Genomic DNA, 5,515 nt, shown 5'->3' on the forward strand with positions numbered 1-5,515 from the left:
TGGCTCGCCGGCTGGCCGGGCAACCGCTGGCTTGTTCTTCCTCTGGCCACCGCTAGCTCGCCGGCCGTTCACCTTCGCCACCTACTGAAGGTCGGCTTTTTGAAATAGCCATCATGTATACAACAACTACGGCAGGTGACCTTTCACACATGCCCCTGTCCTCTCTCTAGCAGATATGATTTTCTATCTGTATTGTAGCTTGTTCTATTCTGCTTGTTTTTAGAGGAAAAAGAGATAGTTCTTCACTGTCTTGCTCGTGTATGCCAATGAAGTTACACGGTTCAGCTGCTTATGCGTTTGCACTAATGATAATTCAGCCCTGTTTGCTTATATATGGTACTGAACTAACCATGTTACTGAACTTGTGTTCTCACTAATTCTGAACTTGTGTTCACTCTTATGTATTACAGTGGCCTTGGATGCGCCCAACGAAGGACAACGATAGGCAAAAAAATGCTAGTGCAGCTGCTTGCCTCCTCTTCATATTCCATACCAGAAAACATCCTTCGCCCCTTTATTTTCTTTAGTAAGTTTTCATTAAAAGACCTCAGAATAGCAAGTAGAAGTTCGGCACAAGGACCTACATCAGTTCAACTACAGAAACAGAACAAGTCCATGAGATTATAATTAAGTTCAAAATTACTACATGGTCATGTATTTAACAGCATGTCCATGAATTAGTACATGAGAAGTACAAAAAATACTACTGGTTATAGTTCATTTAAATCATGACATCTGAATTGGGGTCAACCCTTGCCACCATGCTTCTACACGGCCGGACACCATGCCTCCTTTCACCACCCCATGGCAAGAGTTAGTTTGGTTGGAAATTATGTGCACTGAACTTGTCGATTGTGTTGTATCTGTGAGAGTTAAATTTTTGTTTTAAAAGTTTACCATTAATTAGAACAATTTTGATGAACCGTGGGAGCTCAGTTAGCTGACAAAAAATCTTTTGCTTAGTGCCTATATGATACCAGGAGGCACTGTTCATGTAAGAGGTTCAAAGATTGTAGTGGAGCAAGTCTAGCTTCTTTTTCAGTTCAGATCAATTTCTAAATTTCATTCAGTTCAAGCCTTATTGTAGTGTAAAGTTCAGTTGGAGGCATTCGTCCAGCTGCCGATGCAGTGCTGGCCATTCTTGGCGCTGCCTATGTTTGATCAAATGTCAAAGAGAACCTCATCTAGCTCTCCGTGTCATCTGTCATGTGAGTGGCTGTGCTCAGTGAATGCGTGCCTCATCTAGCTCTTTTTGATACCTTTGTTCTTCCAGTCCTTGTAGAAGACAGAGCTCCCATGATTCACACATGGAACCCAGATGATTCCATTTCTTCGTACCCCCAAGTGCTTTAATGGTGGCACACTACGGGTTTCAGGTTACTCGTGTGTTAAGACTAGCTAAGATAGACTCGCATGTGAATGATTCTTTTTTTTTCCTTGTCATTCTTGTACAGCCTGCCATGAAAAAATGTGACAACATAATACTAAATTTTTTGTGTATTCTATTCTATCGTCAGTTCATAGAGAAGCAATTCTCTTTTCTTCAGTGTGTACTCTATCATCAGTTCCGTGTTCATTTATGTTCTCTTTTCTTCAGTCCACAAGAAGAAATATTGTCAGTTCAAGAATGGAGAATTTTTGTACTAAACTTAATATTAATTCGGTGTGTATTCTATCGTCATTACATGAAAAAACACAGAATAGTTGGTGCCTGTGCAGAAATATCGTTAGTTCAAGTTTCAAAATTCTGTAAGTTTAGATATATCACCCAAATAAGTGATGATTTTCAGCGAGTTTCTTCAGTGTCAATTCTGATTCAAGTGCCCTGTTCTTCCTAGCACATATGGTGCTTGTATTAATTCCTATGGGAGAATAGCACGTACATGAACTGTTTACTAGTGATGAAAACAGGATAAAGTCCTAAGATAATATAGGTACTAAGCAAGCACTCAACTATGTGGTGTTTTAAACAAAAGTAATACTTTAACTAAGTTTTACAAATGTTTACACTAATTGTGTTATAGTCTGGTTGCATTTGATTGACGAACTCGTGTCCACAAAAAGTAATACTACTTTAACTAAGTTTTAAAAACGTTTGCATAAAAAACAGTTCAAACGTAATTGCACAAAAGGTTCAATATGTGGTGTCTTAGGAGTCTCATAATGCAAAATATACCGGTGATTTTTTTTCTGGTTGTATTGACTTGATACATTATTATGATTGTTCCCGGGAGTCTACAAGTGCAGGAATGGCAGTCCCAGACTATTGACACCGAAACATTTGAGATTTTTCCGGCTCAGTGTCAGTGATAATAAACAAGTCATTAGGCGAGCACATTCTTTGGATAATGAATTAGATGTTCTAGGACCTTCACAGGTTGTTAGTGGAATTAGGCGAGCATATTCGTTGGATAATGAATTAGGCGACCAGCAGTCCAACCCGGCCGCCCCAAGCCGTTCACCATCGCAGCTACTAGGCCGATTGTGTTGAGCCTCCTGCCACTGCCGGTGGGGCTCCATTGCCGCACCGCCCATATCGTTCACCGCTGCCACACCGGGGTGTTGACAACCCCGCGGCTCAGGAGGCACACACTTCGCCCCTCCATCCCAGGAGAGAGTACATCTCCTTGTGCGCGAGCAGTCCATTGCCGATGTACACTGCTGCTCTAAGCTCCTTGGCCACTGCTCCAATATGTCCAGCGCCGTCCCCAGTCCAGTCTCGTGGCATCTGGACGGTCGAGTTCATGCCGAGCAGCAGTCCACGGCCGTCAGCTCCTATTTCCACTATAGTGGCTGGGTTGCCGTTTTCCTCATCCTTCCTGGTGCATGACAACCCAGCCCACATGCTGCTGCCGTCCGCCACCCCAAAATAGCTTTGGCTCTTCCTTAAGCAACCATTTGGAGAACCTTTTGGTGTTTTTTCTGCTGGTGATTGATTTTAGCAATTTGTAGCTATCTTGCATTGGAACCTGAAAGTTCAAGATTGCTGTAGATTCAATTCTTGTAGTATAGATGTCCCAGAGTTCAGTGACATCTCTAATATTGTGCTCAGCATCCTCCCAATCCGCTCGATCTCGTCCTGCTCCGGAGCATGCTTCAGTTCAACAAAAAGCTCCGGAAAAGTTCAGAGTTCGGAGTACTTTGCATTCATGGGCTAAAGTATATTATTTTTTGGAATGCTACATCATAATCAGCTCTAAAAATTAGCTTATGCCCTCTCTAACTCTTTTTTGCATCTCATATGACAGGTCGTGGATTGCGCCCTGCACGTCGTTTCGCAATGAGCCAGGATAGAGGTTGTTGGACACTGTCGTGCACGCTGTGAGCAGCTGTGGCCGTTGGACACCCGTTCGGTCAGTTGTCTTCCTTGGTTTGATCTATTGAAAATCGAATCGTTGAATTTTCAACTGAACCGTTGAAAAGTTGGTTATGAACCTGTGACCTTCTGTTTGAATTGAACGGTTGAACTGATGGACTACTGCCTGTGATCTTTAACTGTTGGAATTGAAATGCTGAATTTGGTCATGACTTTACCGGGGACAAAGCATAGTTTAGTTTCTAATTTTACAAAGATCATGCGCAAAAATACTTGATATGCAGATACAAAAGAACTGTATAAAAGATCATGGGTTGGTTTGCTGAAGACATGTGTTTGTGTGTATATTTTTAAGCTCGTAGTTCTACATTATATTTACGTATCCTTCAAGATAGTGGAACTTCTAAGAAAATAGTGTTCTTTCGTTTGTGTCCAAATCAGAGCCCAGATAGACATTAGTCTTGTTCATCAGTTCATAGATAAGTACATCTATCAGTTCGATGTGTGTTACAGAAATAATTCAGATTTATTGGTTCATAAAATAAGCACAACGCTATTCTCGTGCATGTATTTGTTTACTTTCTTTTTGATAAAGTACTTGTTTAGTTTCTTGTATGGAAAATCATCCATGGGTGAGCGTTCATCTGAACGGCCCAGACTCTTGCTTACGGACTGGATCTGGCATTTGCCGCCGCCCTGTGCTTAACCAGAGTCCCCGTCCTCCCCATTCTCTAGTGCAAAAAGCAGCCGCTCTGTCCTGCTCGCATCTTCTGCTACGTGGTGACGCCTCTTAATATTAATTGCACACAGTTGATGTGTTCTTATTTAGTTAGACATTAGATGGATCTTTGCATGGCAGATCTTTGCGCTAGGTTGTTATTATTTAATTTGTTAGTATCTTCCTCCTATTTTTCTAATTGATCATTTGGGTCATGAGTGGAGATAGATCACGGCCTGCTATCAGGTGTTTCTCTTACTGGTTTGCTGTTGATTCTTGGACATAGTATACTTTCTCGTATGTTTCATTAAATAAAGCACATCAAAACCTAAGTTAGTACTTAGTAATGTCAATTTTGTGATTCATCTTCTTTCCGTTGAGGATCTGCAGGAGTTTTGGCCAAGAACCATCGTCGGCCAGTAGGGTGTCACCTGATTTTCGTGCAACAACGACCATTGAACTTGGTAAGCCTTGCATAGACAGGCTTCGCAATGATGAATGCATGAAGATCTTTGTAGGTCCTGGCGACTGTGATAAAGGCAAGTGCTTAAGTGGTTTTTGCTGAAGAAGAATGGCCTAGCTTACCTGGCGTAGCAGTACTCAAAGTCAAGTATCGATGATGTGGAAGCATTGAAACTTTCCCTAGTTGCTTGACTTCAATAACTATGCCTTTTGAGATCGTACCATTTGGCTTTGTATCGAACTTCTAGTCATCATGTTACAACCGTTCGATGAAGAAAATACATTAGTCCAAAAGCATGCAGGTGCTAATGCTGCAGCGATCTCGTTCGCAGCCGCAAGGATCTTGTTCTGTTTAATGTTGTTTGATGTTCATAGATACACGTAAAAGTTCACCGTTATAGCCTCAAAAGAATCCGGAGAAGGAAAAAAGTTAAACAAAAAAGAAACCTGTGATGTTGAGCTTTATTTTTGCCTTGAAGTTCATGGGAAAGAGCTTTGTTGTTGTAGAAGCTACAGGAGAAGATTTGTTGTTGTAGATGTGTTTTTGCAAAAAATGTTTATGATCGTGGAGCTATGCATATGTATGTAAATGTCTGCAAATACGTGTGTGAACATAAAGGAAAATCATGTATGTTTATTGATGAAATTTCAATGTAAATTAATAGCTCACATGCATAGATGTTTATCGCCCTGGCGCAACAGTTCAACATGTATTATATCATCAATCCAATAATCAAATGCGGAAACAATTCAATATGTGTATAGAGAAATTTGATACTAGTTGGAAGAAAAACATAGCATCTGTCCTGACTTGAGAGACAGTAAGTTCAAGAAAAGGAAGAAAGGCAACTTAAAAAGTGAACACGAGAAAATCTTGATTAAAAAAACAAGTTCAACATGACGTCCGAAATAAGTGCATCAAAAAAAATAATAAGTTGTAAAATGCTAAAAGTTGAATTACAATCATGAACCACGTTTAAGTTCATGCGCTACAATCAGAAAAGTACAAAATATAAAAC

General features: G+C 40.6%; 1 long non-coding RNA gene across 3 annotated transcripts; it reads left to right on the forward strand.

Moving 5' to 3' along the window:
* The first annotated feature begins 3 nt into the window (after positions 1-3).
* On the forward strand, positions 4-4,961 carry LOC125531395. Of its 3 annotated transcripts, none has more exons than XR_007293195.1 (4): positions 4-135; positions 411-526; positions 3,249-3,353; positions 4,425-4,961. It is a non-coding gene; the product is annotated as an uncharacterized LOC125531395 (long non-coding RNA). The 3 variants fall into 3 exon arrangements; XR_007293194.1 differs by having other exon boundaries at positions 10-135; positions 411-3,159; XR_007293196.1 differs by having other exon boundaries at positions 10-135; positions 411-1,376.
* The last annotated feature ends 554 nt before the right edge of the window (positions 4,962-5,515 follow it).

Source organism: Triticum urartu, unplaced genomic scaffold, assembly GCF_003073215.2.
Source record: "Triticum urartu cultivar G1812 unplaced genomic scaffold, Tu2.1 TuUngrouped_contig_7015, whole genome shotgun sequence".
NCBI classification, from domain to species: domain Eukaryota; kingdom Viridiplantae; phylum Streptophyta; class Magnoliopsida; order Poales; family Poaceae; genus Triticum; species Triticum urartu.